General features: G+C 37.2%; 1 protein-coding gene across 2 annotated transcripts in view; it reads left to right on the forward strand.

Annotated features, from left to right (window-relative positions):
• The window catches only part of LOC115429518 (protein ELFN1-like), a 227,473-nt gene that overhangs the window by 89,056 nt on the left and 123,523 nt on the right, over window positions 1-14,894 (forward strand). For both annotated transcript variants that reach the window (XM_030149062.1, XM_030149054.1), the window contains exon 2: window positions 14,478-14,548. The gene's annotated coding sequence lies outside the window, so the exon portion shown is untranslated. The remainder of the gene's footprint in view (window positions 1-14,477; window positions 14,549-14,894) is intronic.

Consider the following 14,894-nt stretch of genomic DNA (forward strand, 5'->3'; position numbering starts at 1 on the left):
TTATAATAAATTGTAATCACTTAAGAAAGGTTAAATATAGAGAAAATAATTATTTGACAGCTGCCACAAAAGTAGCACTGGGTCTTAATGGGTTAACACATGCAATTCATTATAAATTATTTATGTAAATAAGGCATACCGTGGTAGAGATGTCCATTCTCCCAATTAGTTTTATTTGTGATGTTTGTGTTGCTCAACGCCCGACATACTGCAATAAAACAGACATTGAAAAACTTTAGGATGCTGTGGTCAAATCTGAAAATCTGAAAATCTTCTGTCCATAAAGATCCAAACATCCACCAGCGACCAAAAGCATCTACTGATCAAAAACATAAAATATCTAGTAATCCACTAATCCTGTAAATAACTGGTTTAAAATACCGTTTGTCATCTTTTCATGGTCATCCGTTATGACCCATTTGGACGTTCAGAGGCTCCGTAGTGAACATGGAAACACCGTCATCTTCTACAACATTGATTCACCATTAAAACCCATGGAGTTGGATCAATGACAGTGGATGGACACACTGGGTTTATGTTCAGTTAATGATAGATTTTGCAGAAAAAGTAACATTTTCTTCAGTTTTCTATGTTTGTAATACACAGGGTGGGGAAGCAAAGTTTACAATATTTTGAGGCAGGGATTGAAAGACAGTGTATGACCAGTTAGTTTATTGAAAGTCATGAGAATTTATTTGCCACAAGAAAATTGACATAATAGAAAATGTTTTTATTCTATGTGTCCTCCTTCTTTCTCAATAACTGCCTTCACACGCTTCCTGAAACTTGCTCAAGTGTTCCTCAAATATTCGGGTGACAACTTCTCCCATTCTTCTTTAATCGTATCTTCCAGACTTTCTCGTAATAGTTTTGCTCATAGTCATTCTCTTCTTTCCATTATAAACAGTCTTTATGGACACGCCGACTATTTTTGAAATCTCCTTTGGTGTGACGAGTGCATTCAGCAAATCACACACTCTTTGACGTTTGCTTTCCTGATTACTCATATGGGCAAAAGTTTCTGAAAAGGTATGGATAATAGTGTTAGGTATGATTATGACATCAATATATGTTTGATTTCAAAACAATTGACGTAGTGCCTGCTGAGAAAAAACAACTAAATGTTCATTGTAAATTTTGCTTCCCCACCCTGTAATACCCCTCAACTTTAATCTGAGCTTTTATGAACATCTACATGATAAGTAAATTAAATATAGGAAAATACCTGATTTATACTGATAACATGCAAAATACAGAGGATAATATTATAATAAATGGTAATAAATCACTTAAAAAAAAAGTTAGATATAGAGAACATTTCATTTGGGAACTGATACAACAGTAGCGCTGGTCCACATTTATCTGTATATATGTTATTTTTATTTCATCACTAATGCCAAGATATAAGTTACATATCAGGTAAAGAACATACCAGCAAAAAGAAAACATAACATCACTGAAATTCTACGACTTTGTTTCATCAGATGTAGCTATTAGTTGGTATTTATTTATTTCGAAATGAAAATATATGACTTTGACCTTTTGCAGTCCCGCTCGCAGTCCCACCAAGCGGACGAGGCTCACACTTCACCGCTCGAAAAATATAAATAAATGAATTGCTTCTCCACAATTAGACCCCCCCACCACCACCGCCACATCCTGAAACAATCATTAGCAAATGTTGTCATAACTGGAATTAAACTGCCATTATTAGTAATATTAACATGTTTTATTTATGGTGGGATTCCTTCATAGTCAGTGACATTTATGTTCAGGGACCTTTATTTTGACCTCTGTTTCTGCTCGGTCAGGTTATTAATGCTCAAGTCAGTGAACATTATTGCTGTAAGGTTCGTTTAGCGCAGCAGCTCCATTCTCTCACTGTGTTTCATAATACTTTATTAATCCAGAGTCAGGGCCATTCTAAGAATTAAATTAGGAAACTGAAATAAACACATTCATTTGTTCACCCGTTTTCTGGTAGTGGAACTTCCACCAGCGATGACTCCTTCCCTTCGGCCTTGAATGACAAACATAAATGTGATCATGTGACTTAAACGGCAGACTGTTTATTTATTTTTTTCTCTCCACCTCTGACACAGGTCACACACATCCATATCACTGCACACATATCGTTCAGCTGTCAGTAACATTCAGCAGATACTCGTCTCTAACAGTCGCCGTTTTACCTTCTCACATTGGCCTCCTTTAATTTCCCAGCATGCCTTTCTTCCACAGTCTCTCTCTCTCTCTCTCTTTCTCTCCACTGGCTCGTCCATCTCCACATCCCCAGGCATAAACAGTTCTCTGGATAAAACAAAAATGAAGCTGGAATGTGTTTGCATATTTGTGTGCATCTGTGTTGCGCAATATGTGTGAATCTAGAAATCAAGTAAAAGGCTCCTAAAGAAAAAGTTTATTGAAGAAGAACATGTTATTCCAGTTTACAGTGCATGTTCTTATTCAGATTTAGCCTTACATATAAGCAATGTTGTTTTTTAATTGCTCTGAATTTTTGTTCATTATATTTAAAAAGTTTGAGGTAAGATAAGATGCTCACATGAGTTTTGTGCTAGGATCTGCTCATTTGTTGATGTTAACTAATTCAATTTAGGTTTTTTGGGGTTTTTTTTGCAAACAAGTGACATTTGACAAATGAAGAACAACCAAGGTGCAACATAAAAAACAGATACTCACGTAACGCAGCTATTACAAATACAAGACAGTACAACACACGTGTTAACAGACCTAGACGGACAACAGAGCAACTAAAGGGAATCGACATTGTATTGATGTTCCAAACTCTCAACAGCAGGTGGAAGTCACATAAAAGAACACACTTTAAACCAAAGCCACCAACGAATCAACACTGTGTATGTAACCGTTCAGTATATATCTTTATATAAGTACTAGGCCTGTAACGGTACACAAAATTTTCGGTTCGGTATGTTTTCAGTTTTCAAAGCCACGGTTCGGGGTTTTTTTTCGGTTCGGTACGGGAAGAAAGAAAACCCCTCTAAATGTCTATTAATGCATTTATGAATTTTTTTAACATTTTTCCCCCAGTTTTTGGAGACAATAGAATATAGAAAAACAAGAATAATACAATTCTGCCTCTACAAATCAAATTCTTAATATTACTAAATGTATTTTAAACATTAGTATTGCACTTTTCCCTGAAAGGTAGTTTCGAACAAACAAGAAAAATCTAATCACAGTTCTGTCAGTTCACATTCTGCAGAAAAATAACAAAAAAATTCCACATCAAGTGCAATATTAACAAGAGGACAAACTGGTATTCTGTTTAAACAAACTGAAGAGCAACATTGACAACACAATGAACCAAATTATTTATTTTAGGACAGAGAACAAACTGTTTAGGCCACTGTGTGTATTTGTGTGTGCCTGTGTGCACGGGGGATTTTGTTTTTTTTGTCGGAGCCGGGGGGTAGGCACAGTTATATACCTGGGGGTGCGGTCCATAACTAACCAAACGAACGCTGTCGTGAAACAAAGGTGAAACTTTACATACTTTCAACGTTCTATTTATTCCTCTATTATACAGCATGCGTGAAAGACAGACAGATAGTGTAAGTGTTTTAGAACTACCGTAGTTCCTAGGGGCCAAACAACGTCCATCTTATTAACGTCTCTCTCCTCGTTGTTGTCTTTCACCTGAACCTGAACTGACCCAAACTGGACTGTACTGATGGTGGAGGGTCTTCAGTCTCTTCCTTCCAGGTTCACATCATATTTGTTGTTTTTTTTAACCTTATATCAGCTGCTATTTCATATTTTGGGTCAATGTGTGCGTCCTTCAATATGTCCGTGTGAAACTTGCGTGGATTTAAAGTTCTGCATCGAACAACGTCTTTCGTACCTTTTTCTTTTTCTCATCATACTGTGCCGTTTCGGTACAGCTGTGTACCGAACCGAACAGGTGCGTACTGAAACGGTTCAGTTCGGTACGTGTACTGTTACAGGCCTAATAATTACGCAAAATTGGGTTAAATTGTCATTTTCCATTCACAGTTTATACATATCTGGTGTCTTGCTTATTGTACAGTCTGTTTGGGGTGCTAGTCCTCCAGCCACACCCACCTCTTCTTCATGTGTCCCCCAGTAGTGTTCATGTGTAAATTCCCTGCATGCCCGTAGCTCTCCCCTTTTGCTTATTTTCTTTGGTGAGAGGTCAGTGTCCATATTGTCACATCCCCTGTATTTGTACAAATATGTCTTATTATTTATGTCATCCATGTTTATTTGGCAGAAATAAACGCGGTGTCTAAAAATGATCACGTTGCGTCAGCTGATAGTTTACATTATAGCTCTGTTAGCTTAGCTCTGTTTTTAGCCACAGTAAAACCGCAAATCCCCTCTTTTTCTGTATGGTTTGTGTTGTCAATAGCTGAACTAAAGATCTATTTAGAATTGAACAAACACGGTCAGAACTGTCACAGTTTAGTCTGAAGTGTGGATCAACAAACAGCAACTTAACAAACATAATAACATCCCATAATAGCTTTATGCCATCACAAGCCTCACAATCAAACTCACCCATGTAGAAGAAACGCTGCCATTTCAGCATCTAACTCCATTCTTTTCATTTACAGCTGTGTCCAGTGGAGAAAACAACAACAGGACTTCTAGCTAGGACTTCTAGAGTCACTTTCTTTGACTCTAAAAGTTGTTTCTTAATGGTTCTCGTTCCATCTGGTCACTTTCTGATGCTTTGGTCAAAGGACCTGTGGTGTTAGTTTTCCTCACCATGGGAAACCAGTAAAGTGACTCACTAGTGGACACATAAACACCCGGCCCATAGCTGGAAATAAATTCAGTTCATGTCTGTACTAGGGATGTAACGATTACTGGTATAACGATAAACCGCAGTAAAATTGCAGACGGTTATTATTACTGTTTAAATTCTAATTATCATGATAACCGGGTTTAATTATGGCACTTTTAGGGGAAAAAACGCCTATGTAAAGATCTGCTTTTATGTCAAATATTTGAGTATAGTTTTAATTTATTACAATTTTGATTTTATATACCTAATATTTGGAACCAATATTCACTTCTAAAGTCTTTGAAAAGGTTCGTTAAGCATCTTTGTGTTATTTGTGCAATAAAGTATGTACATTTTTTAGATTGGATTTTATTTATTTATTTTTTTTTTCTGGCCTGTTATGTTAATATAGTAGGTTAAAGTGAAAAAAATAATAGGCAGATGATATAGATGAAGTTGTGCTGAAAAAAAAGATACCAAACATGGGTATAGTAAACATTTGTTTATATAGTATATAAAGGCAAAATCAAAAGTACTGAAAAACGGCCAAAATAGGCTCAGACCACTAAGGGTTAATATTTGAATGTTTCTGCAACAGAAGGTACATTGTACCTATTATTTCATTTTACTTTTTTTTTTTTTTTTTTTTTCAAAATACAACTTGGTTAAATTATTTCAGTGTGTGTATTAGTACTTTAGTACTAAACATTCTAATGATACTTTTCCATCATTTTTAATATTTGAAAATATACATACTACATGTGGCCCTTTTAAAGCATTTACCTTGTTTGCAGTTAATGTGTTGTTTGCTTATTTATTTTATTACTTTTCAGTACACCACTTTAATTATGCCACATTGTACTCAATGACTTTTAATATTGACCTACAAATTAACAGCAAGCCGCTCTTTTTAAGCCATCCTCTATGATTAAATCTATAAACGGGTCAAAACATAACATGGTAATATTGGTCTGATGTAAGTGACCCAGCTACAGCTATAAAACTTATGAGTGTGTAAGATTTATAGTAGGTGTGTGATGACTGAGTATTAACTATAGTCAATAGTATTGGCAGCCCTGTGGAGGTAGGGACCTAAAATCAAACTCAGTTTAGGGTCCCGTAAAGTCAACAATCGGCCTTGTGCTCACAAGAAACCTGTGAAGCTGAAAATCACCTTGACACCAGTCAGAATAATGCATGTAAAATAACATGGAGTCAATTTACATTAGATTATTCTGTGAAATGTTGTAAATCAGATTTTTTAGCTCATTATTATTCATTATTATTTCATGATTATTGATTGACTGAAGTATTTATTTTGAATAGGAATGTAAAAAAAAAAAAAAAAAAAAAGAAAACGAAATAAACAGACAAAACATTTAAACATTCATTCATTTTCTGAACCCGCTTTATCCTCACTAGGGTCACGGGGGTCACTTGGAGCCTATCCCAGCTACTTTCGGGCGAAGGCGGGGTACACCCTGGACGTTTCACCAGTTCATCACAGGGCTGAACATACAGAGACAAACAATCACTCTCACATTCACACCTATGGGCAATTTAGATTAACCAATTAACCTATTAGTGCATGTTTTTGGACGGTGGGAGGAAGCCGGGGACAACCCACGCAGTCACGGGGAGAACATGCAAACTCCACACAGAAAGGTCCCACCCCCCGTGGACTGGTGTTGGAATTGAACCCGGGACCTTCTTGCTGTGAGGCACGAGTGCTATCCATTGCACCACCGTGTTTAAACATAAGACATAAAATACATATTTGAAAAGGAGTGAGAAGTATAACTTATAAACTCCCACCCCTTCTCCTCACATAATTATTAACAATAATAAGCTTCCTAGTCTAAACTTATCTATACCCTAATGCCTGATACTTATTGTTAAATAATTTAGTTTCTTACTTTATATTTTTATGAAGAAGTATAATTTATCCATAACACAATAACACATATATGTACATACATATACATGCACAGACATATATACATACACATGCATACACATATACACATACCTGGGGCTGCAACTAACAATGATTTTAATAATCGATTAATCTGTAGATTATTTTAATAACTTATCAATTCATCGGATAAACAGACAATTCATCGGACTAAATTCTGAAAGATCGGTATTTAACCCAAAGCAACATAAACTGCAGAAAGTCACTAATGATTACATCCCTGCAATAGCTGTGGGTTTAGTTAGCGGGCACTAGCCCGCTACCTAGACTTGTTATGACTAGATATTATCAGGCTATGGTCTTCAACCAGCTCCGGTTATAGACTATCAAACTAGCGTTGTATGTATTAGTTCCAGTCTACGATAGGTAATGTTAGTCTGGTGGCCTGATAAACAGAGATGGGTGAAAACGTTCTAATTACAATGATAGTGTCTAACTAGCTAGCGGGCTAAAGTAATCATGACATGTAGGCTATATTAAGCTAGGTTTACATGTGTTATGACCCGAAGGTTGCAACATATTTAACATAGGACACAGGAGGCGAAAGGATTCAATTTACAAAGTTCTTTATTTTTTTTACTCAAAGGTAAGTGTAGACTTCCTATTGTTAACTCTTTCCCTGCCCTTAACAAAAAAAAAAAAACAAAGCTGCAAAGGAAAAACAAGGACCAAAGTGAGCCCGCAAACTTAACAAAAGGAGGGTATGTGGCTCAGACCAACCCTGTACAGGACCGTCGGACCTGGCCGCATACCGCTACCCCTACCCTAATAAACACAACCCCACAACTAAAGGCTGTCAAAAGAAAAATCGAAAACAGGACGTCCGGACTCACCTGGTAAAACAAAAAGCAACTGCTAACAAAAAGCTACGGCGCAGCCCACATGCCGCTTCAGAACGGCAGCGCAAACCACTTGGCCGACCCTCATACCAATCCAACCTGGATCTCAAAATACGAAAACCACTACTAAAAACAAGTACACATATATAGATGAAACAGAAAATAATTTGCAGATAATTTGCAGGATAGTCATAGATCAGGGGTGTCAAAGTCATTTCAGTTCAGGGGCCACATTCAGCTAACTTTGATCTGAAGTGGGCTGAACCAGTAAAATAGTAACATAATAATATATAAATAATGTCAACTCCAAACTTTCCTCTATGTTTGAGTGAAAAAAGTAAAATTACATTATGAAAATGTTTACATCTACAAACTATCCTTTCAAACAATGTGAATAACGTGAACAAACTGAAAAAATAGGTGTAATTTTAACAATATCATGCTTCAGTTAATCATTTCCACATGTACTTCATATGTAACTTACAGATCACAGTACGTCTACAAATGCACAAAACATTTAGTAACAGGTGGAATATTGTTAAAATTGCACTTACTTCTCTTAAGACATTTCAGGTTGTTCACATTTTTTTGTGAAATTATACTTTGTTTTAGTGTAAATACCTGAAAATATTCACATTTACAAAGAGAAAAATGTGGGGTTATGAGTATTTATAGGTTATTGGGTAGTATTTTACTGATCTGACCCATTTGAGATTAAATTGGTTCGAATGTGGAACCTGAACTAAAATGATTGTTAATATCTTAGTGGAATTTTAACATTTCACAAATTCATCCCAAGGGCCAGACTGGACCCTTTGGTGGGCCAGATTTGGCCCCCGGGCCGCATGCTTGACACCTGTGACATAGATAATTGTTAAACTCTTTCTTTAACTATAAGACAAACAGCATCCCACATACTAAGGGTTTTTCGACTGGTTGCATGCATCCGGGCCACTGACCTCTCCATCATAACTATATCTAAAAAATAATTGATCCTTTGTTGGGCATACCTCACTACTAACATGCTCAAGACCCAAAGAATCAACCGCCGGATTTGTTGCCAACTCTTTTAAGGATTGATTTAATCGATTCATTGTTGCAGCACTACACATACCACAAATACACTTGTACATCCTTATAACACCCAGTGACACCCAACACCTCCCTCATCCCTGTAGCTCGGAAAGATCATGTCTTTGTACCTCATTTTAAACTGTTTCATGCTCGGACATTGCTTGAACTCTATATTGAATCTGTTCCACAGTCTCACTGTTGTACATATTAAATGAAGATTAAAATTTATTTTCCCTAATAATTTGTAGGTAATAGATTGTTTTTAGCTTTGTACATTATTTGTTCTGTTTGATAGTCCACAGTGTCTGTAAGTTTGAGTAATTTTGACTGTAAGCGAAATGAGTTTGTGCGTTTGTAATTGAATCTAACTTCTGATGACACCCGTGATTTGCAGAGGAAAAGAATAACACCTCTTTATTATGAAATTGTGTCAAATAAATCGGGTGAATAAAGTAAGACAAAACACATAGCATGTAACCCAGTTTTATTTCACAGCACTGCAGTAAAAGCTGAAATGTGCTGACAGCATTCATTGTGTTGTGTTGAAAAGCAGCAACAGTTTCTGATATTATAACAGGTTATGAACAAGCGGCATCCGTGGGAGTGTCACAAACATGATGACGCCGGCTCCACAGCTGAGTCAGACCTCCATTTGAATTCTTTGCACTACATACTAACATGTAAGACTGAGTTCCTGTCGCTAATTTTGTTAATTTTAGGGATGCACCGATCCAATACCAGTATCGGGCATCAGCTCTGATGCTCAGTGTGTGTACTTGTACTTGCAATCTGATACAAATGCACTGATACCACTTACGGTCATGTGACATTCACAGTTCAGTGCAGCAGGTACGCAGCGGAGGAGTAAGGTGTGGGGAGTGTGAAGAGTAGGGATGGGAATGTTAAGAATTTAACGATTCCGATTCCTTATCGATTCTCATTGGGTGAGGGAGTAAAAGAGTACAAACAGGTGTGTTTGCATTAACTGTCTTTTATATTTCCATCTTTGCACAGAAAATGCACCATATACAGTATGTACAAATAATAATAACAGATGACGTTGGGCCTGGTTCAGGGGGGTGGGGGGCAGTGGCAGCAGGATGCAGTGAAAGTGAAACTAAAGACGCTTTACTAATTCCTCTATTGCCGCATTTCTACTACATGGAACCGGTTCGACTCGGCTCGTCTCCCGTTGTTGTGCACCTCATTTCCTTTCCCCTGCCTTTGGAAACTTGTATTTGGGTACGATGTTTGTTGCCCACACCAGAACCGGAACTGGCCCCGGCGTTCACTCTGCTGCTACATTCACAAGTGTCGCTAAGTAGTGTATCAAATACGTGACATTCCTGTAAATGATTCACATGCTGTGAACAAATGTTTGAGCATACTAGAGGGATTCCACCCTTTTGAAGACATGGAAGCCTTGACAGTGTTCCAACTGGACCTGGTGTCGTCTTCTTAGACCGTTTCTGCCTCAACACCATGTTGGCTACGTTCTGACCAAAACAATGCAGTGTACGCGTGACGTCATCACGCATGAGCAATGAAGGCGGAATCGATAAACAGAATCGTTAGGCAGGCAGGCAAATGATTCCAAGGAACTGAGCTACTGGGAACCGGTTCCCAAAAAGAACCAGTTCTCGATTCCCATCCCTAATGAAGAGTGTGGAGACTTTTCAAAATAAATGACGGTATTAAAAGTAACGCTGACTGCAAGTAACATTAAAGACACAGACAGATACGGATGCAGCGTTCTGTCCGTCCTCTGTGTACATTCCATCCGTTTTCCAGGTGCTGGCGGATGTGTACCCAGACAGAGAATACCAGCGGGAACTGTGGAGGTAGAGGATCTGTTCAAAGAGCCACTGTGAGTTAGAGAAAAACTACTGACAGATTTATGACAGCTACCCAGGGCTGAGCCGGTTTCCATACTACTTATAATACTATGGGGTACGGAGCGGTGCAGACCGCCGCCAGCAGAAGTGAAAATGAAACTTATCATTCATTTCTCTTTTCTCTACCTGCTGAAGCTGAGCTTTTAAACCTTACCAGCGAATATGCAATATTAGTATCACATTAGTGTAACCTCTGTCGTCTCCATGTTTATTATTACTGACTTTCTTCTTCTCAAAAAACTTTACTCTTCTTCGTGGTATTTGTCCGGTATGGTTAATTCAGAGCGGTGCCCCCTGGTGGATTAATTGAGAAACGCTCATTCCAACACATTAAATGTCAGTAGCAGCACCTTGTTCCAGTCAGACTAATGACAACGACAATAAAACACATTTACAAAAGGAACTAAGAACTGGAATGGGATTATTAAATACTCGTATTGGTACTCAGCATTGGCAAGTACTCAAATGTAAGTACTTGTACTTATACTCGGTTTGGAAAAAAGTAGTATTGGTGCATCCCTAACTAATTTATGTTGAAATGATGATATCTGTGGAACACTTTGATAGAATTTCCTACAATTTATTGCAAACATTCACTTGGATCAAGGCTAAACTCGCCATATTTTAATGAACTGACTGGTGGTCAAGGTTGTTATGAACTTTTCTGCTCGTAATTGAGAAAATAGAACACACATTTGGATGCAAGGATAGTAGATGGAGCTGACTGAGGATACAGTTTTGTATGACTCCCCTATTCAGATTGCATTAAGATGTATTTTTCTGCACATTTAAGAGTGAAACTACTGTAATTGACACATAGAAGTAGATTTTCAGGGCCTCTGTTTAATGAATGGTACTTTTTTTTTTCGGAGACACATCACATCTGTAATTGTGATTTAATAGTTACACCAGAAAGACCATCAAATAAATCTGTTCTGCATATTTTCATGAAGTTCACTGAGAGTGTTTTACAGTCCCTGGTCTGTTAGCATAACTTGGCTAAATTAACTAATGATAGCATTAATTTGGTATTGGTTTGTACTCTTCATCAGTCTCTGTGCTAATTATGGCGGCTAGATAATTAGTGTGTTTATACATTATGCAAAGTTGCCATTAATCAAACACAATTTCATTAATCGGCTGAAATTCCTGGGTGGTGCTTGCATGGTTTCAAGTGTGATCTGTGTTTTGAGGACTTTAGTATTTGGTTTCACTCCTCCTTTGTAGAACTTTAGATAAGCCTAATTGAAGGACAAGTGCATTTTTACTTGGCTTTGTCTGAGGTTTCAGACAAAAGGAGGACTTTGGATTATATTTCAAGACCAACCATTTGTTAAGTGGACTGCTGTGAATGGGAAAAAAAATCTCTTAAAGATTTCTTTTTGTAATGACTGAAGAGGGATTATTTTATGTGCAGTTTGTTGTTTGCTCTGATTTGCTTTGTTTTGTTTTGTTCTGTTTTATTTATTTATTTATTTTTCCCTATGGTGGTAGCTGCGATTGATTTACACGCATGTTTACCTAAGATTTCTGTAAGGACCATTCAGCACTGCACTTGTATTATATTGAGAAAACTTCAATAAAAGGATGTTAATTAAAAAAAAAAAAAAAAAAAAAAGATTTCTTTTTGTGGTCTTGATTGGGCTTTCCATAATCTGGCTCATTCTGCTGCACTGGAAACAGGAATCATCTTATACGTATCATCGCTGACACACCCTGTGCATATGCAGTTTGGATGGCTGTAACTCTTTCACTGTTTGTGCAAATGTAAAAATTCCAACGGATTCTGAAACCTGAGGCTTTATTGGGTTATTACGGTAATTTCACTCACACCTGTACTAGAAGCTGGAGACGTACCCATTTTAGCAGAATTATAACATGCAGTAAACTGTAAATGACTGCTAGATTTTGAAAGTTGTAAGTGCTCTGGAAAAATGGGCAAAATGACTCACTCACAGCATACCTTTTAATAAAAAAAAAAAAAAAAAAAAAAAAAAGTTCAGACAGACCATTTTAGGTTTAAAGGCTTAACTTCTCCATTCCCATTGGATCTCTGGCGATCCATTTGCCATTTTCTATTAAATATATTAAAGTGTGTGTGCTGATGTCAGCATATCATTTACCTCTATACATGTGCTAAGTTTGCAGTAAATTGAAACAAAATTGATGTTTTTATAGACATTTGAAATTTCGCCTATTATAAGTAAATGGGATCAGAAAATAGATTTTTAAAATTCTTACAAATAATTTAACTTTGACCTACTTTTCCCAAAATGTAGTAACTTCTATTCTAGGCCACTGTCACTGCCAATCTATAAACCCAGTTTGGTATGAATTCAACCAATAGTTTTGCTGCTACAGAGTAGTGAAATTTCGCCCATTATAAGAAAATCGGGGGGGGTAAAAAATCATAAAAAATTGAAACTTTTACCTACTGTTCTAAAAATGTAACAACATCTATTCTTGGTCACTGGCGATCTATAAACCCAATTTGGTATGAATTTAAAAAATAGTTTTACTGCTGCAGACATTTGAAATTTTGCCCATTTTAAGTAAATGGGGGAAAAAAAAGATTTTGAAAATTCATAAGAAATTTGAACTTTGACCTACTGTTCCCAAAATGTAATCACATCTATTCTGGATCACTGGCAATCTAGAAACCCAATTTGGTATGAATTCAACCAATAGTTTTTTTGCTACAGACATTTAAAATTTTGCCCATTGTAAGAAAATGGGGGGAAAAACGATTTTTAAAAAATCATAAAACATTGAAACTTTGACCTACTGTTTCCAAAATGTAATGGGAGCTATTCTGGGTCACTGGCAATCTATAAACCTAATTTGGTATGAATTCAACCAATAGTTTTGCTGCTAGAGTGTAAATGCTGATAAATCACTTTAGAAAGGTTAAATACAGAGAAAAATTCATTTGGGAACTGCCACAAAAGTAGTACTGGGTCTTTGTGGGTTGAAAAAAGTTAGGTGTAGAGAAAAAAATCCTTTGAACATTGCCTCAAAATAGGTCTAAGTCGTTGCTGTGATGATATTCGTTTCAAATTTTACCCCTTACGCAGCTCCACCAACTTGTCTAAATATGGTCTCTTCTGGCTCCTAAAAGAACCAAGAAGCTGAAATGAGGGCTTTAACACTGCAGACCACACACCAGTCTGTCCTATCACGGTGGCCGTATCCTCTCGTCTCATACAGTGAACTGTCCACATCCCTTTAGAGACCGAGGAGACAGTAGACGTAGACCGAGGCCCGTGTGACACTTCAGGATAAAGCGTCATGTGACACAAAAGACAGAGAAGGTTGTGAACTCTCTTGGCTGGGTTTTATCTGAGAGACAGAGCTGTGAATTGGAAATAGGAGCTCTTCTTCTTCCTCCTCTGTCTCCGTCTCTCTCTGTCCATCATTGACTTGCCAGCTGTCAGATGTTGCTGTCATCCTCAGCCGTCCCTTCATCTGTCTCTCTAATGGGAATCCCCCTCTGTTTTTTGTTCACATAACCCTTATTTCAACATTCCCTCTGTTGTTGTTGTTTTTTTTTTTCCTCTTCCGTGTCCCCTTTCCCAGTTTCTGTCTATGTCTTCTCTCCGTCTGACACACATAGAACCTTGAAGTGTCCTATTAATTGTGTTATATAAATAAATGTTTTATTATTATTATTTAATGAGTTTCTCTTACAACACGGTAACCAAGGGAACCGAGCTGAGTCCAGAATTCATTCCGGCTTTTGAGTTTCTTTCCTGATGCAGTTTCTGTGTCCTTGTTTCTGTCTTCTAATGTGGTAGACTGTCAGTCTCACAGCTGCCACAATTTTCAGAAACCTTTCACCTTTGTCATTCTAACCACCCACCCACTTTCCTGTTCCTCTTCCTTCCCCTTCTTTTCTGTCTTTTTGATAGTGATGTGAAAAAGAATAAAGGTGCCAACTCTGAAGGCTCAGCTGGTTCAGAAAGGTCCTCCATCTGCAAAGGTAAAAAGTCAGCCTTTATTCCCTTTTTCTTCCGTTGGTTTTTTACTCGGCTCTCTGTATCTCCTGCTTCTAAGCTCCAACTTTTGCTGCCAGATGTCAGACGAATACTAAACATTGTTTTAACAGACCAGATACAAAATAGCTTTCACCAAATATTAACCCATAAAGACCCAATGCTACTTTTGAGGCAGTTCCCAAATGAATGTTTTTTCTGTTTTTAACCCCTACTTAAGTGATTTTTCATCATTTATTACATTAGATTACATTAGATTTGAACCCATGGAGTTGGATCAATGATGATAGAGTTTGTTGAAAAAGTCATGTTTTCTTCAGTTTTCTCTGTTTT

The sequence above is a fragment of the Sphaeramia orbicularis genome, chromosome 1, assembly GCF_902148855.1.
Source record: "Sphaeramia orbicularis chromosome 1, fSphaOr1.1, whole genome shotgun sequence".
Classification (NCBI taxonomy): Eukaryota; Metazoa; Chordata; class Actinopteri; order Kurtiformes; family Apogonidae; genus Sphaeramia; species Sphaeramia orbicularis.